Source organism: Mirounga angustirostris, unplaced genomic scaffold (assembly GCF_029215605.1).
Source record: "Mirounga angustirostris isolate CCGP_5_RB_7025 unplaced genomic scaffold, mMirAng1.0.hap1 SCAF_6, whole genome shotgun sequence".
Taxonomy (NCBI): domain Eukaryota; kingdom Metazoa; phylum Chordata; class Mammalia; order Carnivora; family Phocidae; genus Mirounga; species Mirounga angustirostris.
Genome location: NW_026991714.1, coordinates 88,012,144 through 88,039,446, shown reverse-complemented (window position 1 = coordinate 88,039,446; position 27,303 = coordinate 88,012,144). Strand labels below are relative to the sequence as shown.

The 27,303-nt window shown below is 70.5% G+C and overlaps 14 non-coding genes across 14 annotated transcripts; all 14 read right to left on the bottom strand.

The window, feature by feature from the left end:
- Window positions 1-1,266: 1,266 nt before the first annotated feature.
- Window positions 1,267-1,385, bottom strand: LOC135364930 (5S ribosomal RNA). The gene has a single exon (XR_010412738.1). It is a non-coding gene; the product is annotated as a 5S ribosomal RNA (ribosomal RNA).
- Window positions 1,386-3,200: 1,815 nt separating this feature from the next.
- LOC135364919 (5S ribosomal RNA) lies at window positions 3,201-3,319 on the bottom strand. Its single transcript, XR_010412727.1, has one exon. It is a non-coding gene; the product is annotated as a 5S ribosomal RNA (ribosomal RNA).
- A 1,810-nt stretch (window positions 3,320-5,129) lies between these two features.
- On the bottom strand, window positions 5,130-5,248 carry LOC135364908 (5S ribosomal RNA). Its single transcript, XR_010412716.1, has one exon. It is a non-coding gene; the product is annotated as a 5S ribosomal RNA (ribosomal RNA).
- Window positions 5,249-7,064: 1,816 nt separating this feature from the next.
- On the bottom strand, window positions 7,065-7,183 carry LOC135364897 (5S ribosomal RNA). Its single transcript, XR_010412705.1, has one exon. It is a non-coding gene; the product is annotated as a 5S ribosomal RNA (ribosomal RNA).
- Window positions 7,184-8,994: 1,811 nt separating this feature from the next.
- On the bottom strand, window positions 8,995-9,113 carry LOC135364886 (5S ribosomal RNA). The gene has a single exon (XR_010412694.1). It is a non-coding gene; the product is annotated as a 5S ribosomal RNA (ribosomal RNA).
- Window positions 9,114-10,929: 1,816 nt separating this feature from the next.
- Window positions 10,930-11,048, bottom strand: LOC135364875 (5S ribosomal RNA). The gene has a single exon (XR_010412683.1). It is a non-coding gene; the product is annotated as a 5S ribosomal RNA (ribosomal RNA).
- A 1,811-nt stretch (window positions 11,049-12,859) lies between these two features.
- LOC135364864 (5S ribosomal RNA) lies at window positions 12,860-12,978 on the bottom strand. The gene has a single exon (XR_010412672.1). It is a non-coding gene; the product is annotated as a 5S ribosomal RNA (ribosomal RNA).
- A 1,813-nt stretch (window positions 12,979-14,791) lies between these two features.
- Window positions 14,792-14,910, bottom strand: LOC135364853 (5S ribosomal RNA). The gene has a single exon (XR_010412661.1). It is a non-coding gene; the product is annotated as a 5S ribosomal RNA (ribosomal RNA).
- Window positions 14,911-16,719: 1,809 nt separating this feature from the next.
- LOC135364842 (5S ribosomal RNA) lies at window positions 16,720-16,838 on the bottom strand. The gene has a single exon (XR_010412650.1). It is a non-coding gene; the product is annotated as a 5S ribosomal RNA (ribosomal RNA).
- Window positions 16,839-18,652: 1,814 nt separating this feature from the next.
- On the bottom strand, window positions 18,653-18,771 carry LOC135364831 (5S ribosomal RNA). The gene has a single exon (XR_010412639.1). It is a non-coding gene; the product is annotated as a 5S ribosomal RNA (ribosomal RNA).
- Window positions 18,772-20,571: 1,800 nt separating this feature from the next.
- On the bottom strand, window positions 20,572-20,690 carry LOC135365045 (5S ribosomal RNA). Its single transcript, XR_010412853.1, has one exon. It is a non-coding gene; the product is annotated as a 5S ribosomal RNA (ribosomal RNA).
- A 1,813-nt stretch (window positions 20,691-22,503) lies between these two features.
- LOC135365034 (5S ribosomal RNA) lies at window positions 22,504-22,622 on the bottom strand. Its single transcript, XR_010412842.1, has one exon. It is a non-coding gene; the product is annotated as a 5S ribosomal RNA (ribosomal RNA).
- A 1,811-nt stretch (window positions 22,623-24,433) lies between these two features.
- On the bottom strand, window positions 24,434-24,552 carry LOC135365023 (5S ribosomal RNA). The gene has a single exon (XR_010412831.1). It is a non-coding gene; the product is annotated as a 5S ribosomal RNA (ribosomal RNA).
- Window positions 24,553-26,367: 1,815 nt separating this feature from the next.
- Window positions 26,368-26,486, bottom strand: LOC135364936 (5S ribosomal RNA). Its single transcript, XR_010412744.1, has one exon. It is a non-coding gene; the product is annotated as a 5S ribosomal RNA (ribosomal RNA).
- Between the last annotated feature and the right edge of the window lie 817 nt (window positions 26,487-27,303).

Here is a 27,303-nt window from a genome sequence, read left to right as displayed (position 1 = left end):
GACACGGACGGACGGAGATGTAGACAGAGAGGAAGAGAGAGACAGAGAGGGAGACACAGACAGAGTATCCAACACACGCCCCCGCTCTGGCCCCAAGACAGACAGACGCGGACCCTGACCTGGATGCGGACAGGGACGGAGACACAGGGGCACACCACAGAAACAGACACACACCCCCCACCCCACACCCCACACCCCACACACCCCACACACCCCCACACCCCCACACCCCCACCCACCCCCCCCCCCATCCCCCCCCCCCCCACACACACAAACAGGAGGAGACTGTGTTGGCTAGGCAGCTAGCCCTCGGGAGGGTGGTCGTGCTTGGGTGGGCTCTGGGCACCGAGGAGCCCCTCGGGGCCGAGATGCGCAGCCAAGGCGTCACGAGACCCGCTCTGCTCCCGTTCCCGCCCTGGACCCACTCTGGTCCTCGGGGCATGTGGGCGATTCCTCCTCTGCTGTCGTCCTTTATATGGGGGGCTGCTTTGGGGCGAGGTGCAGGGCGTCCCCCTCTCCCCATCTTGCTGAGCGAGCGAGCCTCGGTCTTCGCTTCGCTGTTGCAGGGAGACTAAGCACGGATTCTGGTGCCAGCGGGTGGTCCCGGGCGCCAAGGGGGGAGGCCCCGGGCGACCGGCCATCTTGTGTCCTGCCCACCCGGAGCGGGGACCCCCGGCACGGGGGCAAAGGGACGGTGTTCCAAGGGAAGGAAGGGAATGCCCGCGGGTGGGAGCGCACCCCAGGGCTGCTGGGGACAAGGTGGAGGCGGGCCCAGGCCTAAGGTGGGGCCAGTTGCCCAGTGCGGTCGTGCGCTCCGGGCGGCCCGATGGAATGGCTAGGGGATCTGGGGATGAGGGCCCGAGGCGCAGGACCATGGGAGGACACGCCTGCCCAGAGCGGGTGCCGTCCGGCCCGCGCTGGCCCCGGCCCATCGGTGCCAGGGTCATCGTCGCCCTCCCGCGTTCCCTCCCTCCGAAGGCGTCGCCTTCGCCCACCCCGCCCGCCCCCATCGACCCCCAGCCCACCCCTCTGGATCCGGTGTGCGTGGGCGTGGTGGCTTGGAGGCCCAAGGGCTGGCTGGAAGACGCCTGCCCCTGCAGGGGGCACCTGCTGCGAGCCAGGGACTCGCGGTGCGGTGCGCGGCTGGCGAGGGGCCAGGGGGGCACGGGGCGTTTGGAGGAAGCCTAGTTGGGCAAGGGGGCGGGGTGCTGTGGCGGTAAAGGTATGGGAAGGGTGGCCCAAGGGGAAAGAAAAGGCAAAGAAAAAAGCCTACAGCACCCGGTATTCCCAGGCGGTCTCCCATCCAAGTACTAACCAGGCCCGACCCTGCTTAGCTTCCGAGATCAGACGAGATCGGGCGCGTTCAGGGTGGTATGGCCGTAGACGTGTGCGGCTGCCGCTGGCCGCCCTAAGAGCCTGCTCTGCGCCTCCCGGGCCCAGCCGTGCCCCTCCTCAGCCCTCACCCGAACCCCGCCTGCCCTGCGCCTTGCACCTGCCTGCCTGCCAGCCGCCCAGGGGACGTGGCCCCTCCGGTGCCCCGCAGTCGTGGAAGTCCGGGCGCTCTCCCTGCCGGGGACTCTCCAGTCCCGGGGGCCGCCGCCGCCCCACCGCCTCCTGGCTACCGGCATGGCAAAGGGAAGCGTCGGGGCGGGGCGCGGTGGGCGCGGCCCCTGAGGTGTTTTCCGCGCCCCCCACCCCCAGCGTCCCACCCGTCGCCCTAGGCCAAGCCAGGCCGGCCACCAGGCCTTTCTGCCTCTCCACCCCGCCTGGCTCCAAGCCAACCCGGAGCCACCGGCGCCCCCAGGGACCCTCCTCATCAGCCCAACCCCGTCGCCCTTCCTCCGCCACCCTTCCCCTGCCCACCCACCGACAAGAGGACCCGACTGAGGGACACCGGAAGCCGGCTGGCATAGACAGACGCACAGACCCACGGGGAAAGACAGAGACACGGACGGACGGACGGACGGAGATGTAGACAGAGAGGAAGAGAGGGACAGAGAGGGAGAACACAGACAGAGTATCCAACACACACCCCCGCTCTGGCCCCAAGACAGACAGACGCGGACCCTGACCTGGATGCGGACAGGGACGGAGACACAGGGGCACACCCCAGAAACAGACACACACACCACACACACACCACACACACCACACACACACCACACACACACACACACACACACACACAGAGGAAGAGACTGTGTTGGCTAGGCAGCTAGCCCTCCTCGGGAGGGTGGTCGTGCTTGGGTGGGCTCTGGGCACCGAGGAGCCCCCCGGGGCCGAGGTCGCGCAGCCAAGGCCTCAGGAGACCCGCCCTGCTCCCGTTCCCGCCCAGGACCCACTCTGGGCCTGGGGGCGTGCGGGCGATTCCTCCTCTGCTCTCGTCCTTTATTTGGGGGGCCGCTTTGGGGCGTGGTGCAGGGCCGCCCCCTCCCGCCGTCTTGCCGAGCGAGCGAGCCTCGCTGTGCGCTTCGCTGTTGCGGGGACACTGAGCACGGAGTCGGGGGCCAACGGGTGGTCCCGGGTGCCAACGGGGGAGGCCCCGGGCGGTCGGCCATCTTGTGTCCTGCCCACACGGAGCGAGGACCCCCGGCCTGGGGGCAGAGGGACGGTGTTCCGCGGGAAGGAAGGGAATGCCCGCGCGCGCGGGAGCGCAGCCCAGGGCGGGTGGGGAGAAGGTGGAGGCGGGCCCAGGCCTAAGGTGGGGCCGGTTGCCCGGTGCGCTTGTGCACTCGGGGCGGCCCAAGGGAATGGCTAGGGGCTCCGGGGATGAGGCCCCGAGGCGCAGGACCTTGGGAGGGCACGCCTGCCGAGACGGGGTGCCGTCCCGCCCGCGCTCCCCCCGCCCCAAGCCCGCGGGCGGTCCTCGCCGCCCTCCCCCTTTCCCTCCCTGCGAAGCCGCCGCCTCCGCCCACCCAGCCCGCCCCCACCTCCCCCAGCCCGCCCCTCTGGATCGGGTGTGCGTGGGCGTGGTGGCTGTGAGGTGGAAGGGCTGGGGGCTGCCTGCCGGTGCAGCGGGCACAAGCTGCGAGACAGGGACCCTCGGTGCGGTGCGCGGCTGGCGAGGGGCCAGGGGGGCACCGGGCGTTTGCAGGAGGCCTTGTTGGGCAAGGGGCGGAGGGGGCGGGGCGGGGGGGGGGACTGTGGCGGCGAAGGGAGAGGAAGGGAGGCCGAAGGGGAAAGAAAAGGCAAAGAAAAAAAGCCTACAGCACCCGGTATTCCCAGGCGGTCTCCCATCCAAGTACTAACCAGGCCCGACCCTGCTTAGCTTCCGAGATCAGACGAGATCGGGCGCGTTCAGGGTGGTATGGCCGTAGACGTGTGCGGCTGCCGCTGGCCGCCCTAAGAGCCTGCTCTGCGCCTCCGGGCCGCAGCCGTGCCCCTCCTCAGCCCCCAACCGCCCCACGCCTGCCCTGTGCCTTGCACCTGCCTGCCTGCCAAACCGCCCAGAGGACGTGGCGCCTCCAGCGCCCCGCAGTCGCGGAACACCGAGCGCTCTCACGGCCCGATACTCTCCAGACCCGGGGGCCGCCGCCTGGCTCCCGAGAGGGCCAAGGGGAGCGTCGGGGCGCGGGGGGCGTGGCCCGCGCGCTGTTCTCCGCGCCCCCCCACCCCCGGCGCCCCACCCGCCGCCCTTAGGGCAAGCCAGGCCCGCCACCAGGCCCTTCCGCCTCTCCACCCCGGCCTGGTTCCAAGCCAACCCGGAGCCACCGGCGCCCCCAGGGACCCTCCTCATCAGCCCAACCCCGTCGCCCTTCCTCCGCCACCCTTCCCCTGCCCACCCACCGACAAGAGGACCCGACTGAGGGACACCAGAAGCCGGCTGGCATAGACAGACGCACAGACCCACGGGGAAAGACAGAGACACGGACGGACGGAGATGTAGACAGAGAGGAAGAGAGAGACAGAGAGGGAGACACAGACAGAGTATCCAACACACGCCCCCGCTCTGGCCCCAAGACAGACAGACGCGGACCCTGACCTGGATGCGGACAGGGACGGAGACACAGGGGCACACCACAGAAACAGACACACACCCCCCACCCCACACCCCACACCCCACACACCCCACACACCCCCACACCCCCACACCCCCACCCACCCCCCCACCCATCCCCCCCCCACACACACACACAAACAGGAGGAGACTGTGTTGGCTAGGCAGCTAGCCCTCGGGAGGGTGGTCGTGCTTGGGTGGGCTCTGGGCACCGAGGAGCCCCTCGGGGCCGAGATGCGCAGCCAAGGCGTCACGAGACCCGCTCTGCTCCCGTTCCCGCCCTGGACCCACTCTGGTCCTCGGGGCATGTGGGCGATTCCTCCTCTGCTGTCGTCCTTTATATGGGGGGCTGCTTTGGGGCGAGGTGCAGGGCGTCCCCCTCTCCCCATCTTGCTGAGCGAGCGAGCCTCGGTCTTCGCTTCGCTGTTGCAGGGAGACTAAGCACGGATTCTGGTGCCAGCGGGTGGTCCCGGGCGCCAAGGGGGGAGGCCCCGGGCGACCGGCCATCTTGTGTCCTGCCCACCCGGAGCGGGGACCCCCGGCACGGGGGCAAAGGGACGGTGTTCCAAGGGAAGGAAGGGAATGCCCGCGGGTGGGAGCGCACCCCAGGGCTGCTGGGGACAAGGTGGAGGCGGGCCCAGGCCTAAGGTGGGGCCAGTTGCCCAGTGCGGTCGTGCGCTCCGGGCGGCCCGATGGAATGGCTAGGGGATCTGGGGATGAGGGCCCGAGGCGCAGGACCATGGGAGGACACGCCTGCCCAGAGCGGGTGCCGTCCGGCCCGCGCTGGCCCCGGCCCATCGGTGCCAGGGTCATCGTCGCCCTCCCGCGTTCCCTCCCTCCGAAGGCGTCGCCTTCGCCCACCCCGCCCGCCCCCATCGACCCCCAGCCCACCCCTCTGGATCCGGTGTGCGTGGGCGTGGTGGCTTGGAGGCCCAAGGGCTGGCTGGAAGACGCCTGCCCCTGCAGGGGGCACCTGCTGCGAGCCAGGGACTCGCGGTGCGGTGCGCGGCTGGCGAGGGGCCAGGGGGGCACGGGGCGTTTGGAGGAAGCCTAGTTGGGCAAGGGGGCGGGGTGCTGTGGCGGTAAAGGTATGGGAAGGGTGGCCCAAGGGGAAAGAAAAGGCAAAGAAAAAAGCCTACAGCACCCGGTATTCCCAGGCGGTCTCCCATCCAAGTACTAACCAGGCCCGACCCTGCTTAGCTTCCGAGATCAGACGAGATCGGGCGCGTTCAGGGTGGTATGGCCGTAGACGTGTGCGGCTGCCGCTGGCCGCCCTAAGAGCCTGCTCTGCGCCTCCCGGGCCCAGCCGTGCCCCTCCTCAGCCCTCACCCGAACCCCGCCTGCCCTGCGCCTTGCACCTGCCTGCCTGCCAGCCGCCCAGGGGACGTGGCCCCTCCGGTGCCCCGCAGTCGTGGAAGTCCGGGCGCTCTCCCTGCCGGGGACTCTCCAGTCCCGGGGGCCGCCGCCGCCCCACCGCCTCCTGGCTACCGGCATGGCAAAGGGAAGCGTCGGGGCGGGGCGCGGTGGGCGCGGCCCCTGAGGTGTTTTCCGCGCCCCCCACCCCCAGCGTCCCACCCGTCGCCCTAGGCCAAGCCAGGCCGGCCACCAGGCCTTTCTGCCTCTCCACCCCGCCTGGCTCCAAGCCAACCCGGAGCCACCGGCGCCCCCAGGGACCCTCCTCATCAGCCCAACCCCGTCGCCCTTCCTCCGCCACCCTTCCCCTGCCCACCCACCGACAAGAGGACCCGACTGAGGGACACCGGAAGCCGGCTGGCATAGACAGACGCACAGACCCACGGGGAAAGACAGAGACACGGACGGACGGACGGACGGAGATGTAGACAGAGAGGAAGAGAGGGACAGAGAGGGAGAACACAGACAGAGTATCCAACACACACCCCCGCTCTGGCCCCAAGACAGACAGACGCGGACCCTGACCTGGATGCGGACAGGGACGGAGACACAGGGGCACACCCCAGAAACAGACACACACACCACACACACACCACACACACCACACACACACCACACACACACACACACACACACACACAGAGGAAGAGACTGTGTTGGCTAGGCAGCTAGCCCTCCTCGGGAGGGTGGTCGTGCTTGGGTGGGCTCTGGGCACCGAGGAGCCCCCCGGGGCCGAGGTCGCGCAGCCAAGGCCTCAGGAGACCCGCCCTGCTCCCGTTCCCGCCCAGGACCCACTCTGGGCCTGGGGGCGTGCGGGCGATTCCTCCTCTGCTCTCGTCCTTTATTTGGGGGGCCGCTTTGGGGCGTGGTGCAGGGCCGCCCCCTCCCGCCGTCTTGCCGAGCGAGCGAGCCTCGCTGTGCGCTTCGCTGTTGCGGGGACACTGAGCACGGAGTCGGGGGCCAACGGGTGGTCCCGGGTGCCAACGGGGGAGGCCCCGGGCGGTCGGCCATCTTGTGTCCTGCCCACACGGAGCGAGGACCCCCGGCCTGGGGGCAGAGGGACGGTGTTCCGCGGGAAGGAAGGGAATGCCCGCGCGCGCGGGAGCGCAGCCCAGGGCGGGTGGGGAGAAGGTGGAGGCGGGCCCAGGCCTAAGGTGGGGCCGGTTGCCCGGTGCGCTTGTGCACTCGGGGCGGCCCAAGGGAATGGCTAGGGGCTCCGGGGATGAGGCCCCGAGGCGCAGGACCTTGGGAGGGCACGCCTGCCGAGACGGGGTGCCGTCCCGCCCGCGCTCCCCCCGCCCCAAGCCCGCGGGCGGTCCTCGCCGCCCTCCCCCTTTCCCTCCCTGCGAAGCCGCCGCCTCCGCCCACCCAGCCCGCCCCCACCTCCCCCAGCCCGCCCCTCTGGATCGGGTGTGCGTGGGCGTGGTGGCTGTGAGGTGGAAGGGCTGGGGGCTGCCTGCCGGTGCAGCGGGCACAAGCTGCGAGACAGGGACCCTCGGTGCGGTGCGCGGCTGGCGAGGGGCCAGGGGGGCACCGGGCGTTTGCAGGAGGCCTTGTTGGGCAAGGGGCGGAGGGGGCGGGGCGGGGGGGGGGGACTGTGGCGGCGAAGGGAGAGGAAGGGAGGCCGAAGGGGAAAGAAAAGGCAAAGAAAAAAAGCCTACAGCACCCGGTATTCCCAGGCGGTCTCCCATCCAAGTACTAACCAGGCCCGACCCTGCTTAGCTTCCGAGATCAGACGAGATCGGGCGCGTTCAGGGTGGTATGGCCGTAGACGTGTGCGGCTGCCGCTGGCCGCCCTAAGAGCCTGCTCTGCGCCTCCGGGCCGCAGCCGTGCCCCTCCTCAGCCCCCAACCGCCCCACGCCTGCCCTGTGCCTTGCACCTGCCTGCCTGCCAAACCGCCCAGAGGACGTGGCGCCTCCAGCGCCCCGCAGTCGCGGAACACCGAGCGCTCTCACGGCCCGATACTCTCCAGACCCGGGGGCCGCCGCCTGGCTCCCGAGAGGGCCAAGGGGAGCGTCGGGGCGCGGGGGGCGTGGCCCGCGCGCTGTTCTCCGCGCCCCCCCACCCCCGGCGCCCCACCCGCCGCCCTTAGGGCAAGCCAGGCCCGCCACCAGGCCCTTCCGCCTCTCCACCCCGGCCTGGTTCCAAGCCAACCCGGAGCCACCGGCGCCCCCAGGGACCCTCCTCATCAGCCCAACCCCGTCGCCCTTCCTCCGCCACCCTTCCCCTGCCCACCCACCGACAAGAGGACCCGACTGAGGGACACCAGAAGCCGGCTGGCATAGACAGACGCACAGACCCACGGGGAAAGACAGAGACACGGACGGACGGAGATGTAGACAGAGAGGAAGAGAGAGACAGAGAGGGAGACACAGACAGAGTATCCAACACACGCCCCCGCTCTGGCCCCAAGACAGACAGACGCGGACCCTGACCTGGATGCGGACAGGGACGGAGACACAGGGGCACACCACAGAAACAGACACACACCCCCCACCCCACACCCCACACCCCACACACCCCACACACCCCCACACCCCCACACCCCCACCCACCCCCCCACCCATCCCCCCGCCCCCCCACACACACAAACAGGAGGAGACTGTGTTGGCTAGGCAGCTAGCCCTCGGGAGGGTGGTCGTGCTTGGGTGGGCTCTGGGCACCGAGGAGCCCCTCGGGGCCGAGATGCGCAGCCAAGGCGTCACGAGACCCGCTCTGCTCCCGTTCCCGCCCTGGACCCACTCTGGTCCTCGGGGCATGTGGGCGATTCCTCCTCTGCTGTCGTCCTTTATATGGGGGGCTGCTTTGGGGCGAGGTGCAGGGCGTCCCCCTCTCCCCATCTTGCTGAGCGAGCGAGCCTCGGTCTTCGCTTCGCTGTTGCAGGGAGACTAAGCACGGATTCTGGTGCCAGCGGGTGGTCCCGGGCGCCAAGGGGGGAGGCCCCGGGCGACCGGCCATCTTGTGTCCTGCCCACCCGGAGCGGGGACCCCCGGCACGGGGGCAAAGGGACGGTGTTCCAAGGGAAGGAAGGGAATGCCCGCGGGTGGGAGCGCACCCCAGGGCTGCTGGGGACAAGGTGGAGGCGGGCCCAGGCCTAAGGTGGGGCCAGTTGCCCAGTGCGGTCGTGCGCTCCGGGCGGCCCGATGGAATGGCTAGGGGATCTGGGGATGAGGGCCCGAGGCGCAGGACCATGGGAGGACACGCCTGCCCAGAGCGGGTGCCGTCCGGCCCGCGCTGGCCCCGGCCCATCGGTGCCAGGGTCATCGTCGCCCTCCCGCGTTCCCTCCCTCCGAAGGCGTCGCCTTCGCCCACCCCGCCCGCCCCCATCGACCCCCAGCCCACCCCTCTGGATCCGGTGTGCGTGGGCGTGGTGGCTTGGAGGCCCAAGGGCTGGCTGGAAGACGCCTGCCCCTGCAGGGGGCACCTGCTGCGAGCCAGGGACTCGCGGTGCGGTGCGCGGCTGGCGAGGGGCCAGGGGGGCACGGGGCGTTTGGAGGAAGCCTAGTTGGGCAAGGGGGCGGGGTGCTGTGGCGGTAAAGGTATGGGAAGGGTGGCCCAAGGGGAAAGAAAAGGCAAAGAAAAAAGCCTACAGCACCCGGTATTCCCAGGCGGTCTCCCATCCAAGTACTAACCAGGCCCGACCCTGCTTAGCTTCCGAGATCAGACGAGATCGGGCGCGTTCAGGGTGGTATGGCCGTAGACGTGTGCGGCTGCCGCTGGCCGCCCTAAGAGCCTGCTCTGCGCCTCCCGGGCCCAGCCGTGCCCCTCCTCAGCCCTCACCCGAACCCCGCCTGCCCTGCGCCTTGCACCTGCCTGCCTGCCAGCCGCCCAGGGGACGTGGCCCCTCCGGTGCCCCGCAGTCGTGGAAGTCCGGGCGCTCTCCCTGCCGGGGACTCTCCAGTCCCGGGGGCCGCCGCCGCCCCACCGCCTCCTGGCTACCGGCATGGCAAAGGGAAGCGTCGGGGCGGGGCGCGGTGGGCGCGGCCCCTGAGGTGTTTTCCGCGCCCCCCACCCCCAGCGTCCCACCCGTCGCCCTAGGCCAAGCCAGGCCGGCCACCAGGCCTTTCTGCCTCTCCACCCCGCCTGGCTCCAAGCCAACCCGGAGCCACCGGCGCCCCCAGGGACCCTCCTCATCAGCCCAACCCCGTCGCCCTTCCTCCGCCACCCTTCCCCTGCCCACCCACCGACAAGAGGACCCGACTGAGGGACACCGGAAGCCGGCTGGCATAGACAGACGCACAGACCCACGGGGAAAGACAGAGACACGGACGGACGGACGGACGGAGATGTAGACAGAGAGGAAGAGAGGGACAGAGAGGGAGAACACAGACAGAGTATCCAACACACACCCCCGCTCTGGCCCCAAGACAGACAGACGCGGACCCTGACCTGGATGCGGACAGGGACGGAGACACAGGGGCACACCCCAGAAACAGACACACACACCACACACACACCACACACACCACACACACACCACACACACACACACACACACACACACAGAGGAAGAGACTGTGTTGGCTAGGCAGCTAGCCCTCCTCGGGAGGGTGGTCGTGCTTGGGTGGGCTCTGGGCACCGAGGAGCCCCCCGGGGCCGAGGTCGCGCAGCCAAGGCCTCAGGAGACCCGCCCTGCTCCCGTTCCCGCCCAGGACCCACTCTGGGCCTGGGGGCGTGCGGGCGATTCCTCCTCTGCTCTCGTCCTTTATTTGGGGGGCCGCTTTGGGGCGTGGTGCAGGGCCGCCCCCTCCCGCCGTCTTGCCGAGCGAGCGAGCCTCGCTGTGCGCTTCGCTGTTGCGGGGACACTGAGCACGGAGTCGGGGGCCAACGGGTGGTCCCGGGTGCCAACGGGGGAGGCCCCGGGCGGTCGGCCATCTTGTGTCCTGCCCACACGGAGCGAGGACCCCCGGCCTGGGGGCAGAGGGACGGTGTTCCGCGGGAAGGAAGGGAATGCCCGCGCGCGCGGGAGCGCAGCCCAGGGCGGGTGGGGAGAAGGTGGAGGCGGGCCCAGGCCTAAGGTGGGGCCGGTTGCCCGGTGCGCTTGTGCACTCGGGGCGGCCCAAGGGAATGGCTAGGGGCTCCGGGGATGAGGCCCCGAGGCGCAGGACCTTGGGAGGGCACGCCTGCCGAGACGGGGTGCCGTCCCGCCCGCGCTCCCCCCGCCCCAAGCCCGCGGGCGGTCCTCGCCGCCCTCCCCCTTTCCCTCCCTGCGAAGCCGCCGCCTCCGCCCACCCAGCCCGCCCCCACCTCCCCCAGCCCGCCCCTCTGGATCGGGTGTGCGTGGGCGTGGTGGCTGTGAGGTGGAAGGGCTGGGGGCTGCCTGCCGGTGCAGCGGGCACAAGCTGCGAGACAGGGACCCTCGGTGCGGTGCGCGGCTGGCGAGGGGCCAGGGGGGCACCGGGCGTTTGCAGGAGGCCTTGTTGGGCAAGGGGCGGAGGGGGCGGGGCGGGGGGGGGGGACTGTGGCGGCGAAGGGAGAGGAAGGGAGGCCGAAGGGGAAAGAAAAGGCAAAGAAAAAAAGCCTACAGCACCCGGTATTCCCAGGCGGTCTCCCATCCAAGTACTAACCAGGCCCGACCCTGCTTAGCTTCCGAGATCAGACGAGATCGGGCGCGTTCAGGGTGGTATGGCCGTAGACGTGTGCCGCTGCCGCTGGCCGCCCTAAGAGCCTGCTCTGCGCCTCCGGGCCGCAGCCGTGCCCCTCCTCAGCCCCCAACCGCCCCACGCCTGCCCTGTGCCTTGCACCTGCCTGCCTGCCAAACCGCCCAGAGGACGTGGCGCCTCCAGCGCCCCGCAGTCGCGGAACACCGAGCGCTCTCACGGCCCGATACTCTCCAGACCCGGGGGCCGCCGCCTGGCTCCCGAGAGGGCCAAGGGGAGCGTCGGGGCGCGGGGGGCGTGGCCCGCGCGCTGTTCTCCGCGCCCCCCCACCCCCGGCGCCCCACCCGCCGCCCTTAGGGCAAGCCAGGCCCGCCACCAGGCCCTTCCGCCTCTCCACCCCGGCCTGGTTCCAAGCCAACCCGGAGCCACCGGCGCCCCCAGGGACCCTCCTCATCAGCCCAACCCCGTCGCCCTTCCTCCGCCACCCTTCCCCTGCCCACCCACCGACAAGAGGACCCGACTGAGGGACACCAGAAGCCGGCTGGCATAGACAGACGCACAGACCCACGGGGAAAGACAGAGACACGGACGGACGGAGATGTAGACAGAGAGGAAGACAGAGACAGAGAGGGAGACACAGACAGAGTATCCAACACACGCCCCCGCTCTGGCCCCAAGACAGACAGACGCGGACCCTGACCTGGATGCGGACAGGGACGGAGACACAGGGGCACACCACAGAAACAGACACACACCCCCCACCCCACACCCCACACCCCACACACCCCACACACCCCCACACCCCCACACCCCCACCCACCCCCCCACCCATCCCCCCGCCCCCCCACACACACAAACAGGAGGAGACTGTGTTGGCTAGGCAGCTAGCCCTCGGGAGGGTGGTCGTGCTTGGGTGGGCTCTGGGCACCGAGGAGCCCCTCGGGGCCGAGATGCGCAGCCAAGGCGTCACGAGACCCGCTCTGCTCCCGTTCCCGCCCTGGACCCACTCTGGTCCTCGGGGCATGTGGGCGATTCCTCCTCTGCTGTCGTCCTTTATATGGGGGGCTGCTTTGGGGCGAGGTGCAGGGCGTCCCCCTCTCCCCATCTTGCTGAGCGAGCGAGCCTCGGTCTTCGCTTCGCTGTTGCAGGGAGACTAAGCACGGATTCTGGTGCCAGCGGGTGGTCCCGGGCGCCAAGGGGGGAGGCCCCGGGCGACCGGCCATCTTGTGTCCTGCCCACCCGGAGCGGGGACCCCCGGCACGGGGGCAAAGGGACGGTGTTCCAAGGGAAGGAAGGGAATGCCCGCGGGTGGGAGCGCACCCCAGGGCTGCTGGGGACAAGGTGGAGGCGGGCCCAGGCCTAAGGTGGGGCCAGTTGCCCAGTGCGGTCGTGCGCTCCGGGCGGCCCGATGGAATGGCTAGGGGATCTGGGGATGAGGGCCCGAGGCGCAGGACCATGGGAGGACACGCCTGCCCAGAGCGGGTGCCGTCCGGCCCGCGCTGGCCCCGGCCCATCGGTGCCAGGGTCATCGTCGCCCTCCCGCGTTCCCTCCCTCCGAAGGCGTCGCCTTCGCCCACCCCGCCCGCCCCCATCGACCCCCAGCCCACCCCTCTGGATCCGGTGTGCGTGGGCGTGGTGGCTTGGAGGCCCAAGGGCTGGCTGGAAGACGCCTGCCCCTGCAGGGGGCACCTGCTGCGAGCCAGGGACTCGCGGTGCGGTGCGCGGCTGGCGAGGGGCCAGGGGGGCACGGGGCGTTTGGAGGAAGCCTAGTTGGGCAAGGGGGCGGGGTGCTGTGGCGGTAAAGGTATGGGAAGGGTGGCCCAAGGGGAAAGAAAAGGCAAAGAAAAAAGCCTACAGCACCCGGTATTCCCAGGCGGTCTCCCATCCAAGTACTAACCAGGCCCGACCCTGCTTAGCTTCCGAGATCAGACGAGATCGGGCGCGTTCAGGGTGGTATGGCCGTAGACGTGTGCGGCTGCCGCTGGCCGCCCTAAGAGCCTGCTCTGCGCCTCCCGGGCCCAGCCGTGCCCCTCCTCAGCCCTCACCCGAACCCCGCCTGCCCTGCGCCTTGCACCTGCCTGCCTGCCAGCCGCCCAGGGGACGTGGCCCCTCCGGTGCCCCGCAGTCGTGGAAGTCCGGGCGCTCTCCCTGCCGGGGACTCTCCAGTCCCGGGGGCCGCCGCCGCCCCACCGCCTCCTGGCTACCGGCATGGCAAAGGGAAGCGTCGGGGCGGGGCGCGGTGGGCGCGGCCCCTGAGGTGTTTTCCGCGCCCCCCACCCCCAGCGTCCCACCCGTCGCCCTAGGCCAAGCCAGGCCGGCCACCAGGCCTTTCTGCCTCTCCACCCCGCCTGGCTCCAAGCCAACCCGGAGCCACCGGCGCCCCCAGGGACCCTCCTCATCAGCCCAACCCCGTCGCCCTTCCTCCGCCACCCTTCCCCTGCCCACCCACCGACAAGAGGACCCGACTGAGGGACACCGGAAGCCGGCTGGCATAGACAGACGCACAGACCCACGGGGAAAGACAGAGACACGGACGGACGGACGGACGGAGATGTAGACAGAGAGGAAGAGAGGGACAGAGAGGGAGAACACAGACAGAGTATCCAACACACACCCCCGCTCTGGCCCCAAGACAGACAGACGCGGACCCTGACCTGGATGCGGACAGGGACGGAGACACAGGGGCACACCCCAGAAACAGACACACACACCACACACACACCACACACACCACACACACACCACACACACACACACACACACACACAGAGGAAGAGACTGTGTTGGCTAGGCAGCTAGCCCTCCTCGGGAGGGTGGTCGTGCTTGGGTGGGCTCTGGGCACCGAGGAGCCCCCCGGGGCCGAGGTCGCGCAGCCAAGGCCTCAGGAGACCCGCCCTGCTCCCGTTCCCGCCCAGGACCCACTCTGGGCCTGGGGGCGTGCGGGCGATTCCTCCTCTGCTCTCGTCCTTTATTTGGGGGGCCGCTTTGGGGCGTGGTGCAGGGCCGCCCCCTCCCGCCGTCTTGCCGAGCGAGCGAGCCTCGCTGTGCGCTTCGCTGTTGCGGGGACACTGAGCACGGAGTCGGGGGCCAACGGGTGGTCCCGGGTGCCAACGGGGGAGGCCCCGGGCGGTCGGCCATCTTGTGTCCTGCCCACACGGAGCGAGGACCCCCGGCCTGGGGGCAGAGGGACGGTGTTCCGCGGGAAGGAAGGGAATGCCCGCGCGCGCGGGAGCGCAGCCCAGGGCGGGTGGGGAGAAGGTGGAGGCGGGCCCAGGCCTAAGGTGGGGCCGGTTGCCCGGTGCGCTTGTGCACTCGGGGCGGCCCAAGGGAATGGCTAGGGGCTCCGGGGATGAGGCCCCGAGGCGCAGGACCTTGGGAGGGCACGCCTGCCGAGACGGGGTGCCGTCCCGCCCGCGCTCCCCCCGCCCCAAGCCCGCGGGCGGTCCTCGCCGCCCTCCCCCTTTCCCTCCCTGCGAAGCCGCCGCCTCCGCCCACCCAGCCCGCCCCCACCTCCCCCAGCCCGCCCCTCTGGATCGGGTGTGCGTGGGCGTGGTGGCTGTGAGGTGGAAGGGCTGGGGGCTGCCTGCCGGTGCAGCGGGCACAAGCTGCGAGACAGGGACCCTCGGTGCGGTGCGCGGCTGGCGAGGGGCCAGGGGGGCACCGGGCGTTTGCAGGAGGCCTTGTTGGGCAAGGGGCGGAGGGGGCGGGGCGGGGGGGGGGACTGTGGCGGCGAAGGGAGAGGAAGGGAGGCCGAAGGGGAAAGAAAAGGCAAAGAAAAAAAGCCTACAGCACCCGGTATTCCCAGGCGGTCTCCCATCCAAGTACTAACCAGGCCCGACCCTGCTTAGCTTCCGAGATCAGACGAGATCGGGCGCGTTCAGGGTGGTATGGCCGTAGACGTGTGCCGCTGCCGCTGGCCGCCCTAAGAGCCTGCTCTGCGCCTCCGGGCCGCAGCCGTGCCCCTCCTCAGCCCCCAACCGCCCCACGCCTGCCCTGTGCCTTGCACCTGCCTGCCTGCCAAACCGCCCAGAGGACGTGGCGCCTCCAGCGCCCCGCAGTCGCGGAACACCGAGCGCTCTCACGGCCCGATACTCTCCAGACCCGGGGGCCGCCGCCTGGCTCCCGAGAGGGCCAAGGGGAGCGTCGGGGCGCGGGGGGCGTGGCCCGCGCGCTGTTCTCCGCGCCCCCCCACCCCCGGCGCCCCACCCGCCGCCCTTAGGGCAAGCCAGGCCCGCCACCAGGCCCTTCCGCCTCTCCACCCCGGCCTGGTTCCAAGCCAACCCGGAGCCACCGGCGCCCCCAGGGACCCTCCTCATCAGCCCAACCCCGTCGCCCTTCCTCCGCCACCCTTCCCCTGCCCACCCACCGACAAGAGGACCCGACTGAGGGACACCAGAAGCCGGCTGGCATAGACAGACGCACAGACCCACGGGGAAAGACAGAGACACGGACGGACGGAGATGTAGACAGAGAGGAAGACAGAGACAGAGAGGGAGACACAGACAGAGTATCCAACACACGCCCCCGCTCTGGCCCCAAGACAGACAGACGCGGACCCTGACCTGGATGCGGACAGGGACGGAGACACAGGGGCACACCACAGAAACAGACACACACCCCCCACCCCACACCCCACACCCCACACACCCCACACACCCCCACACCCCCACACCCCCACCCACCCCCCCACCCATCCCCCCCCCCACACACACACAAACAGGAGGAGACTGTGTTGGCTAGGCAGCTAGCCCTCGGGAGGGTGGTCGTGCTTGGGTGGGCTCTGGGCACCGAGGAGCCCCTCGGGGCCGAGATGCGCAGCCAAGGCGTCACGAGACCCGCTCTGCTCCCGTTCCCGCCCTGGACCCACTCTGGTCCTCGGGGCATGTGGGCGATTCCTCCTCTGCTGTCGTCCTTTATATGGGGGGCTGCTTTGGGGCGAGGTGCAGGGCGTCCCCCTCTCCCCATCTTGCTGAGCGAGCGAGCCTCGGTCTTCGCTTCGCTGTTGCAGGGAGACTAAGCACGGATTCTGGTGCCAGCGGGTGGTCCCGGGCGCCAAGGGGGGAGGCCCCGGGCGACCGGCCATCTTGTGTCCTGCCCACCCGGAGCGGGGACCCCCGGCACGGGGGCAAAGGGACGGTGTTCCAAGGGAAGGAAGGGAATGCCCGCGGGTGGGAGCGCACCCCAGGGCTGCTGGGGACAAGGTGGAGGCGGGCCCAGGCCTAAGGTGGGGCCAGTTGCCCAGTGCGGTCGTGCGCTCCGGGCGGCCCGATGGAATGGCTAGGGGATGTGGGGATGAGGGCCCGAGGCGCAGGACCATGGGAGGACACGCCTGCCCAGAGCGGGTGCCGTCCGGCCCGCGCTGGCCCCGGCCCATCGGTGCCAGGGTCATCGTCGCCCTCCCGCGTTCCCTCCCTCCGAAGGCGTCGCCTTCGCCCACCCCGCCCGCCCCCATCGACCCCCAGCCCACCCCTCTGGATCCGGTGTGCGTGGGCGTGGTGGCTTGGAGGCCCAAGGGCTGGCTGGAAGACGCCTGCCCCTGCAGGGGGCACCTGCTGCGAGCCAGGGACTCGCGGTGCGGTGCGCGGCTGGCGAGGGGCCAGGGGGGCACGGGGCGTTTGGAGGAAGCCTAGTTGGGCAAGGGGGCGGGGTGCTGTGGCGGTAAAGGTATGGGAAGGGTGGCCCAAGGGGAAAGAAAAGGCAAAGAAAAAAGCCTACAGCACCCGGTATTCCCAGGCGGTCTCCCATCCAAGTACTAACCAGGCCCGACCCTGCTTAGCTTCCGAGATCAGACGAGATCGGGCGCGTTCAGGGTGGTATGGCCGTAGACGTGTGCGGCTGCCGCTGGCCGCCCTAAGAGCCTGCTCTGCGCCTCCCGGGCCCAGCCGTGCCCCTCCTCAGCCCTCACCCGAACCCCGCCTGCCCTGCGCCTTGCACCTGCCTGCCTGCCAGCCGCCCAGGGGACGTGGCCCCTCCGGTGCCCCGCAGTCGTGGAAGTCCGGGCGCTCTCCCTGCCGGGGACTCTCCAGTCCCGGGGGCCGCCGCCGCCCCACCGCCTCCTGGCTACCGGCATGGCAAAGGGAAGCGTCGGGGCGGGGCGCGGTGGGCGCGGCCCCTGAGGTGTTTTCCGCGCCCCCCACCCCCAGCGTCCCACCCGTCGCCCTAGGCCAAGCCAGGCCGGCCACCAGGCCTTTCTGCCTCTCCACCCCGCCTGGCTCCAAGCCAACCCGGAGCCACCGGCGCCCCCAGGGACCCTCCTCATCAGCCCAACCCCGTCGCCCTTCCTCCGCCACCCTTCCCCTGCCCACCCACCGACAAGAGGACCCGACTGAGGGACACCGGAAGCCGGCTGGCATAGACAGACGCACAGACCCACGGGGAAAGACAGAGACACGGACGGACGGACGGACGGAGATGTAGACAGAGAGGAAGAGAGGGACAGAGAGGGAGAACACAGACAGAGTATCCAACACACACCCCCGCTCTGGCCCCAAGACAGACAGACGCGGACCCTGACCTGGATGCGGACAGGGACGGAGACACAGGGGCACACCCCAGAAACAGACACACACACCACACACACACCACACACACCACACACACACCACACACACACACACACACACACACAGAGGAAGAGACTGTGTTGGCTAGGCAGCTAGCCCTCCTCGGGAGGGTGGTCGTGCTTGGGTGGGCTCTGGGCACCGAGGAGCCCCCCGGGGCCGAGGTCGCGCAGCCAAGGCCTCAGGAGACCCGCCCTGCTCCCGTTCCCGCCCAGGACCCACTCTGGGCCTGGGGGCGTGCGGGCGATTCCTCCTCTGCTCTCGTCCTTTATTTGGGGGGCCGCTTTGGGGCGTGGTGCAGGGCCGCCCCCTCCCGCCGTCTTGCCGAGCGAGCGAGCCTCGCTGTGCGCTTCGCTGTTGCGGGGACACTGAGCACGGAGTCGGGGGCCAACGGGTGGTCCCGGGTGCCAACGGGGGAGGCCCCGGGCGGTCGGCCATCTTGTGTCCTGCCCACACGGAGCGAGGACCCCCGGCCTGGGGGCAGAGGGACGGTGTTCCGCGGGAAGGAAGGGAATGCCCGCGCGCGCGGGAGCGCAGCCCAGGGCGGGTGGGGAGAAGGTGGAGGCGGGCCCAGGCCTAAGGTGGGGCCGGTTGCCCGGTGCGCTTGTGCACTCGGGGCGGCCCAAGGGAATGGCTAGGGGCTCCGGGGATGAGGCCCCGAGGCGCAGGACCTTGGGAGGGCACGCCTGCCGAGACGGGGTGCCGTCCCGCCCGCGCTCCCCCCGCCCCAAGCCCGCGGGCGGTCCTCGCCGCCCTCCCCCTTTCCCTCCCTGCGAAGCCGCCGCCTCCGCCCACCCAGCCCGCCCCCACCTCCCCCAGCCCGCCCCTCTGGATCGGGTGTGCGTGGGCGTGGTGGCTGTGAGGTGGAAGGGCTGGGGGCTGCCTGCCGGTGCAGCGGGCACAAGCTGCGAGACAGGGACCCTCGGTGCGGTGCGCGGCTGGCGAGGGGCCAGGGGGGCACCGGGCGTTTGCAGGAGGCCTTGTTGGGCAAGGGGCGGAGGGGGCGGGGCGGGGGGGGGGGACTGTGGCGGCGAAGGGACAGGAAGGGAGGCCGAAGGGGAAAGAAAAGGCAAAGAAAAAAAGCCTACAGCACCCGGTATTCCCAGGCGGTCTCCCATCCAAGTACTAACCAGGCCCGACCCTGCTTAGCTTCCGAGATCAGACGAGATCGGGCGCGTTCAGGGTGGTATGGCCGTAGACGTGTGCCGCTGCCGCTGGCCGCCCTAAGAGCCTGCTCTGCGCCTCCGGGCCGCAGCCGTGCCCCTCCTCAGCCCCCAACCGCCCCACGCCTGCCCTGTGCCTTGCACCTGCCTGCCTGCCAAACCGCCCAGAGGACGTGGCGCCTCCAGCGCCCCGCAGTCGCGGAACACCGAGCGCTCTCACGGCCCGATACTCTCCAGACCCGGGGGCCGCCGCCTGGCTCCCGAGAGGGCCAAGGGGAGCGTCGGGGCGCGGGGGGCGTGGCCCGCGCGCTGTTCTCCGCGCCCCCCCACCCCCGGCGCCCCACCCGCCGCCCTTAGGGCAAGCCAGGCCCGCCACCAGGCCCTTCCGCCTCTCCACCCCGGCCTGGTTCCAAGCCAACCCGGAGCCACCGGCGCCCCCAGGGACCCTCCTCATCAGCCCAACCCCGTCGCCCTTCCTCCGCCACCCTTCCCCTGCCCACCCACCGACAAGAGGACCCGACTGAGGGACACCAGAAGCCGGCTGGCATAGACAGACGCACAGACCCACGGGGAAAGACAGAGACACGGACGGACGGAGATGTAGACAGAGAGGAAGAGAGAGACAGAGAGGGAGACACAGACAGAGTATCCAACACACGCCCCCGCTCTGGCCCCAAGACAGACAGACGCGGACCCTGACCTGGATGCGGACAGGGACGGAGACACAGGGGCACACCACAGAAACAGACACACACCCCCCACCCCCCCACCCCACACCCCACACACCCCACACACCCCCACACCCCCACCCACCCCCCCACCCATCCCCCCCCCCCCCCACACAAACAGGAGGAGACTGTGTTGGCTAGGCAGCTAGCCCTCGGGAGGGTGGTCGTGCTTGGGTGGGCTCTGGGCACCGAGGAGCCCCTCGGGGCCGAGATGCGCAGCCAAGGCGTCACGAGACCCGCTCTGCTCCCGTTCCCGCCCTGGACCCACTCTGGTCCTCGGGGCATGTGGGCGATTCCTCCTCTGCTGTCGTCCTTTATATGGGGGGCTGCTTTGGGGCGAGGTGCAGGGCGTCCCCCTCTCCCCATCTTGCTGAGCGAGCGAGCCTCGGTCTTCGCTTCGCTGTTGCAGGGAGACTAAGCACGGATTCTGGTGCCAGCGGGTGGTCCCGGGCGCCAAGGGGGGAGGCCCCGGGCGACCGGCCATCTTGTGTCCTGCCCACCCGGAGCGGGGACCCCCGGCACGGGGGCAAAGGGACGGTGTTCCAAGGGAAGGAAGGGAATGCCCGCGGGTGGGAGCGCACCCCAGGGCTGCTGGGGACAAGGTGGAGGCGGGCCCAGGCCTAAGGTGGGGCCAGTTGCCCAGTGCGGTCGTGCGCTCCGGGCGGCCCGATGGAATGGCTAGGGGATGTGGGGATGAGGGCCCGAGGCGCAGGACCATGGGAGGACACGCCTGCCCAGAGCGGGTGCCGTCCGGCCCGCGCTGGCCCCGGCCCATCGGTGCCAGGGTCATCGTCGCCCTCCCGCGTTCCCTCCCTCCGAAGGCGTCGCCTTCGCCCACCCCGCCCGCCCCCATCGACCCCCAGCCCACCCCTCTGGATCCGGTGTGCGTGGGCGTGGTGGCTTGGAGGCCCAAGGGCTGGCTGGAAGACGCCTGCCCCTGCAGGGGGCACCTGCTGCGAGCCAGGGACTCGCGGTGCGGTGCGCGGCTGGCGAGGGGCCAGGGGGGCACGGGGCGTTTGGAGGAAGCCTAGTTGGGCAAGGGGGCGGGGTGCTGTGGCGGTAAAGGTATGGGAAGGGTGGCCCAAGGGGAAAGAAAAGGCAAAGAAAAAAGCCTACAGCACCCGGTATTCCCAGGCGGTCTCCCATCCAAGTACTAACCAGGCCCGACCCTGCTTAGCTTCCGAGATCAGACGAGATCGGGCGCGTTCAGGGTGGTATGGCCGTAGACGTGTGCGGCTGCCGCTGGCCGCCCTAAGAGCCTGCTCTGCGCCTCCCGGGCCCAGCCGTGCCCCTCCTCAGCCCTCACCCGAACCCCGCCTGCCCTGCGCCTTGCACCTGCCTGCCTGCCAGCCGCCCAGGGGACGTGGCCCCTCCGGTGCCCCGCAGTCGTGGAAGTCCGGGCGCTCTCCCTGCCGGGGACTCTCCAGTCCCGGGGGCCGCCGCCGCCCCACCGCCTCCTGGCTACCGGCATGGCAAAGGGAAGCGTCGGGGCGGGGCGCGGTGGGCGCGGCCCCTGAGGTGTTTTCCGCGCCCCCCACCCCCAGCGTCCCACCCGTCGCCCTAGGCCAAGCCAGGCCGGCCACCAGGCCTTTCTGCCTCTCCACCCCGCCTGGCTCCAAGCCAACCCGGAGCCACCGGCGCCCCCAGGGACCCTCCTCATCAGCCCAACCCCGTCGCCCTTCCTCCGCCACCCTTCCCCTGCCCACCCACCGACAAGAGGACCCGACTGAGGGACACCGGAAGCCGGCTGGCATAGACAGACGCACAGACCCACGGGGAAAGACAGAGACACGGACGGACGGACGGACGGAGATGTAGACAGAGAGGAAGAGAGGGACAGAGAGGGAGAACACAGACAGAGTATCCAACACACACCCCCGCTCTGGCCCCAAGACAGACAGACGCGGACCCTGACCTGGATGCGGACAGGGACGGAGACACAGGGGCACACCCCAGAAACAGACACACACACCACACACACACCACACACACCACACACACACCACACACACACACACACACACACACAGAGGAAGAGACTGTGTTGGCTAGGCAGCTAGCCCTCCTCGGGAGGGTGGTCGTGCTTGGGTGGGCTCTGGGCACCGAGGAGCCCCCCGGGGCCGAGGTCGCGCAGCCAAGGCCTCAGGAGACCCGCCCTGCTCCCGTTCCCGCCCAGGACCCACTCTGGGCCTGGGGGCGTGCGGGCGATTCCTCCTCTGCTCTCGTCCTTTATTTGGGGGGCCGCTTTGGGGCGTGGTGCAGGGCCGCCCCCTCCCGCCGTCTTGCCGAGCGAGCGAGCCTCGCTGTGCGCTTCGCTGTTGCGGGGACACTGAGCACGGAGTCGGGGGCCAACGGGTGGTCCCGGGTGCCAACGGGGGAGGCCCCGGGCGGTCGGCCATCTTGTGTCCTGCCCACACGGAGCGAGGACCCCCGGCCTGGGGGCAGAGGGACGGTGTTCCGCGGGAAGGAAGGGAATGCCCGCGCGCGCGGGAGCGCAGCCCAGGGCGGGTGGGGAGAAGGTGGAGGCGGGCCCAGGCCTAAGGTGGGGCCGGTTGCCCGGTGCGCTTGTGCACTCGGGGCGGCCCAAGGGAATGGCTAGGGGCTCCGGGGATGAGGCCCCGAGGCGCAGGACCTTGGGAGGGCACGCCTGCCGAGACGGGGTGCCGTCCCGCCCGCGCTCCCCCCGCCCCAAGCCCGCGGGCGGTCCTCGCCGCCCTCCCCCTTTCCCTCCCTGCGAAGCCGCCGCCTCCGCCCACCCAGCCCGCCCCCACCTCCCCCAGCCCGCCCCTCTGGATCGGGTGTGCGTGGGCGTGGTGGCTGTGAGGTGGAAGGGCTGGGGGCTGCCTGCCGGTGCAGCGGGCACAAGCTGCGAGACAGGGACCCTCGGTGCGGTGCGCGGCTGGCGAGGGGCCAGGGGGGCACCGGGCGTTTGCAGGAGGCCTTGTTGGGCAAGGGGCGGAGGGGGCGGGGCGGGGGGGGGGACTGTGGCGGCGAAGGGAGAGGAAGGGAGGCCGAAGGGGAAAGAAAAGGCAAAGAAAAAAAGCCTACAGCACCCGGTATTCCCAGGCGGTCTCCCATCCAAGTACTAACCAGGCCCGACCCTGCTTAGCTTCCGAGATCAGACGAGATCGGGCGCGTTCAGGGTGGTATGGCCGTAGACGTGTGCGGCTGCCGCTGGCCGCCCTAAGAGCCTGCTCTGCGCCTCCGGGCCGCAGCCGTGCCCCTCCTCAGCCCCCAACCGCCCCACGCCTGCCCTGTGCCTTGCACCTGCCTGCCTGCCAAACCGCCCAGAGGACGTGGCGCCTCCAGCGCCCCGCAGTCGCGGAACACCGAGCGCTCTCACGGCCCGATACTCTCCAGACCCGGGGGCCGCCGCCTGGCTCCCGAGAGGGCCAAGGGGAGCGTCGGGGCGCGGGGGGCGTGGCCCGCGCGCTGTTCTCCGCGCCCCCCCACCCCCGGCGCCCCACCCGCCGCCCTTAGGGCAAGCCAGGCCCGCCACCAGGCCCTTCCGCCTCTCCACCCCGGCCTGGTTCCAAGCCAACCCGGAGCCACCGGCGCCCCCAGGGACCCTCCTCATCAGCCCAACCCCGTCGCCCTTCCTCCGCCACCCTTCCCCTGCCCACCCACCGACAAGAGGACCCGACTGAGGGACACCAGAAGCCGGCTGGCATAGACAGACGCACAGACCCACGGGGAAAGACAGAGACACGGACGGACGGAGATGTAGACAGAGAGGAAGAGAGAGACAGAGAGGGAGACACAGACAGAGTATCCAACACACGCCCCCGCTCTGGCCCCAAGACAGACAGACGCGGACCCTGACCTGGATGCGGACAGGGACGGAGACACAGGGGCACACCACAGAAACAGACACACACCCCCCACCCCACACCCCACACCCCACACACCCCACACACCCCCACACCCCCACACCCCCACCCACCCCCCCACCCATCCCCCCCCCCCCCCACACACACAAACAGGAGGAGACTGTGTTGGCTAGGCAGCTAGCCCTCGGGAGGGTGGTCGTGCTTGGGTGGGCTCTGGGCACCGAGGAGCCCCTCGGGGCCGAGATGCGCAGCCAAGGCGTCACGAGACCCGCTCTGCTCCCGTTCCCGCCCTGGACCCACTCTGGTCCTCGGGGCATGTGGGCGATTCCTCCTCTGCTGTCGTCCTTTATATGGGGGGCTGCTTTGGGGCGAGGTGCAGGGCGTTCCCCTCTCCCCATCTTGCTGAGCGAGCGAGCCTCGGTCTTCGCTTCGCTGTTGCAGGGAGACTAAGCACGGATTCTGGTGCCAGCGGGTGGTCCCGGGCGCCAAGGGGGGAGGCCCCGGGCGACCGGCCATCTTGTGTCCTGCCCACCCGGAGCGGGGACCCCCGGCACGGGGGCAAAGGGACGGTGTTCCAAGGGAAGGAAGGGAATGCCCGCGGGTGGGAGCGCACCCCAGGGCTGCTGGGGACAAGGTGGAGGCGGGCCCAGGCCTAAGGTGGGGCCAGTTGCCCAGTGCGGTCGTGCGCTCCGGGCGGCCCGATGGAATGGCTAGGGGATGTGGGGATGAGGGCCCGAGGCGCAGGACCATGGGAGGACACGCCTGCCCAGAGCGGGTGCCGTCCGGCCCGCGCTGGCCCCGGCCCATCGGTGCCAGGGTCATCGTCGCCCTCCCGCGTTCCCTCCCTCCGAAGGCGTCGCCTTCGCCCACCCCGCCCGCCCCCATCGACCCCCAGCCCACCCCTCTGGATCCGGTGTGCGTGGGCGTGGTGGCTTGGAGGCCCAAGGGCTGGCTGGAAGACGCCTGCCCCTGCAGGGGGCACCTGCTGCGAGCCAGGGACTCGCGGTGCGGTGCGCGGCTGGCGAGGGGCCAGGGGGGCACGGGGCGTTTGGAGGAAGCCTAGTTGGGCAAGGGGGCGGGGTGCTGTGGCGGTAAAGGTATGGGAAGGGTGGCCCAAGGGGAAAGAAAAGGCAAAGAAAAAAGCCTACAGCACCCGGTATTCCCAGGCGGTCTCCCATCCAAGTACTAACCAGGCCCGACCCTGCTTAGCTTCCGAGATCAGACGAGATCGGGCGCGTTCAGGGTGGTATGGCCGTAGACGTGTGCGGCTGCCGCTGGCCGCCCTAAGAGCCTGCTCTGCGCCTCCCGGGCCCAGCCGTGCCCCTCCTCAGCCCTCACCCGAACCCCGCCTGCCCTGCGCCTTGCACCTGCCTGCCTGCCAGCCGCCCAGGGGACGTGGCCCCTCCGGTGCCCCGCAGTCGTGGAAGTCCGGGCGCTCTCCCTGCCGGGGACTCTCCAGTCCCGGGGGCCGCCGCCGCCCCACCGCCTCCTGGCTACCGGCATGGCAAAGGGAAGCGTCGGGGCGGGGCGCGGTGGGCGCGGCCCCTGAGGTGTTTTCCGCGCCCCCCACCCCCAGCGTCCCACCCGTCGCCCTAGGCCAAGCCAGGCCGGCCACCAGGCCTTTCTGCCTCTCCACCCCGCCTGGCTCCAAGCCAACCCGGAGCCACCGGCGCCCCCAGGGACCCTCCTCATCAGCCCAACCCCGTCGCCCTTCCTCCGCCACCCTTCCCCTGCCCACCCACCGACAAGAGGACCCGACTGAGGGACACCGGAAGCCGGCTGGCATAGACAGACGCACAGACCCACGGGGAAAGACAGAGACACGGACGGACGGACGGACGGAGATGTAGACAGAGAGGAAGAGAGGGACAGAGAGGGAGAACACAGACAGAGTATCCAACACACACCCCCGCTCTGGCCCCAAGACAGACAGACGCGGACCCTGACCTGGATGCGGACAGGGACGGAGACACAGGGGCACACCCCAGAAACAGACACACACACCACACACACACCACACACACCACACACACACCACACACACACACACACACACACACAGAGGAAGAGACTGTGTTGGCTAGGCAGCTAGCCCTCCTCGGGAGGGTGGTCGTGCTTGGGTGGGCTCTGGGCACCGAGGAGCCCCCCGGGGCCGAGGTCGCGCAGCCAAGGCCTCAGGAGACCCGCCCTGCTCCCGTTCCCGCCCAGGACCCACTCTGGGCCTGGGGGCGTGCGGGCGATTCCTCCTCTGCTCTCGTCCTTTATTTGGGGGGCCGCTTTGGGGCGTGGTGCAGGGCCGCCCCCTCCCGCCGTCTTGCCGAGCGAGCGAGCCTCGCTGTGCGCTTCGCTGTTGCGGGGACACTGAGCACGGAGTCGGGGGCCAACGGGTGGTCCCGGGTGCCAACGGGGGAGGCCCCGGGCGGTCGGCCATCTTGTGTCCTGCCCACACGGAGCGAGGACCCCCGGCCTGGGGGCAAAGGGACGGTGTTCCGCGGGAAGGAAGGGAATGCCCGCGCGCGCGGGAGCGCAGCCCAGGGCGGGTGGGGAGAAGGTGGAGGCGGGCCCAGGCCTAAGGTGGGGCCGGTTGCCCGGTGCGCTTGTGCACTCGGGGCGGCCCAAGGGAATGGCTAGGGGCTCCGGGGATGAGGCCCCGAGGCGCAGGACCTTGGGAGGGCACGCCTGCCGAGACGGGGTGCCGTCCCGCCCGCGCTCCCCCCGCCCCAAGCCCGCGGGCGGTCCTCGCCGCCCTCCCCCTTTCCCTCCCTGCGAAGCCGCCGCCTCCGCCCACCCAGCCCGCCCCCACCTCCCCCAGCCCGCCCCTCTGGATCGGGTGTGCGTGGGCGTGGTGGCTGTGAGGTGGAAGGGCTGGGGGCTGCCTGCCGGTGCAGCGGGCACAAGCTGCGAGACAGGGACCCTCGGTGCGGTGCGCGGCTGGCGAGGGGCCAGGGGGGCACCGGGCGTTTGCAGGAGGCCTTGTTGGGCAAGGGGCGGAGGGGGCGGGGCGGGGGGGGGGGGACTGTGGCGGCGAAGGGACAGGAAGGGAGGCCGAAGGGGAAAGAAAAGGCAAAGAAAAAAAGCCTACAGCACCCGGTATTCCCAGGCGGTCTCCCATCCAAGTACTAACCAGGCCCGACCCTGCTTAGCTTCCGAGATCAGACGAGATCGGGCGCGTTCAGGGTGGTATGGCCGTAGACGTGTGCCGCTGCCGCTGGCCGCCCTAAGAGCCTGCTCTGCGCCTCCGGGCCGCAGCCGTGCCCCTCCTCAGCCCCCAACCGCCCCACGCCTGCCCTGTGCCTTGCACCTGCCTGCCTGCCAAACCGCCCAGAGGACGTGGCGCCTCCAGCGCCCCGCAGTCGCGGAACACCGAGCGCTCTCACGGCCCGATACTCTCCAGACCCGGGGGCCGCCGCCTGGCTCCCGAGAGGGCCAAGGGGAGCGTCGGGGCGCGGGGGGCGTGGCCCGCGCGCTGTTCTCCGCGCCCCCCCACCCCCGGCGCCCCACCCGCCGCCCTTAGGGCAAGCCAGGCCCGCCACCAGGCCCTTCCGCCTCTCCACCCCGGCCTGGTTCCAAGCCAACCCGGAGCCACCGGCGCCCCCAGGGACCCTCCTCATCAGCCCAACCCCGTCGCCCTTCCTCCGCCACCCTTCCCCTGCCCACCCACCGACAAGAGGACCCGACTGAGGGACACCAGAAGCCGGCTGGCATAGACAGACGCACAGACCCACGGGGAAAGACAGAGACACGGACGGACGGAGATGTAGACAGAGAGGAAGAGAGAGACAGAGAGGGAGACACAGACAGAGTATCCAACACACGCCCCCGCTCTGGCCCCAAGACAGACAGACGCGGACCCTGACCTGGATGCGGACAGGGACGGAGACACAGGGGCACACCACAGAAACAGACACACACCCCCCACCCCCCCACCCCACACCCCACACACCCCACACACCCCCACACCCCCACCCACCCCCCCACCCATCCCCCCCCCCCCCACACAAACAGGAGGAG